The sequence below is a fragment of the Saprolegnia diclina genome (assembly GCF_000281045.1).
Source record: "Saprolegnia diclina VS20 unplaced genomic scaffold supercont1.216, whole genome shotgun sequence".
Classification (NCBI taxonomy): Eukaryota; Oomycota; class Saprolegniomycetes; order Saprolegniales; family Saprolegniaceae; genus Saprolegnia; species Saprolegnia diclina.
In genome coordinates this window covers 11,447-12,469 of record NW_008246283.1, presented here as the reverse complement: position 1 = coordinate 12,469, position 1,023 = coordinate 11,447, and positions in this window count along the sequence as shown.

Below are 1,023 nucleotides of genomic sequence, written 5' to 3'. Positions count from 1 at the left end.
CTTCGGCGTCCACGGCAACCCAAGGCAGGAAAAGCTCGGTGAGCGACGAGAGCTGCGAAAGGCCGGCGGCCATCATGCGCACGTGGTCGACACCGGTACGCGTCCGCAGTACATCGAGTTTTTTGAGCTGCGAGAGATCCGGGCCTGTCAATGGCTGAGACGCAAGTTCGCTAAAGTAGTCGCAGCAGAGGGACTCGAGCCGCGTGCGGCGAAGTGCGTGGCGGTGGTCGGCCCAAATCGCATCGTCCGGAAGTAAATGGTCCAAGTTGACGGGAATCCATTCAAATTCAGAAAGGCTGGCCGGGAGTTGATGGCCGTGGAAACCACCGACCTCGGGAGCGCTGTCGAGTCGGAGCTGCTCAAGACTCGAGCCCTCTTGGAGGGCGTCGCACTGAAACCGTCGAGTAGGAGGCTCGTGCGCGGAGCCACGTAGCGAGGTGATAGCCTGCTCGAGGAATGGCTTGGTCGTGGCTATGGCTTAAAGCCAGATTGGGCGCCGTCGAGCTGAGTAGTGACTGTAGCAAGGCATCCAGAACTTGCGCACCGGCGTCGGGCAAGTCGATCGTCACGTCCAGTCCATCCAGAGAGGAGCATTGGCGCAGAAGCATACCTAAGGCCTCGGTGTCCAGCGGCAGCCACATTGCCGATGCGATTTCGAGTTGCATGTATTTGAGCGCTGGCCCCAAGGGCGGCACAAGATGCGGTACTTGGTCCATGCTTCGAAACGTCGTATGGATACGCCGGCCCAGAGGCAGCGTCGCTTGCAGAAGCGTGAGCATGTTAGGTGAGTAGTCCGCCTCATGGAGGTAAATACTGGGCCAGGGTTCAAGTCGAATGTCCATGGGCGTGTCGCGATGGAGAGTCATGAAGGCTTGTAGCGCCGGCGTCCAGAGATTCGCTGGCATCGCGTCGAGGAAGGAGGCAGTGTAATGCGGCGCTGGCAGCAGCCGAGCGATGATCTCGATGAGACCCGGCTGCAAGAGTCCGCCCGAGGCCGGTCGACTGGCCTTGCTGCGTGGCGCC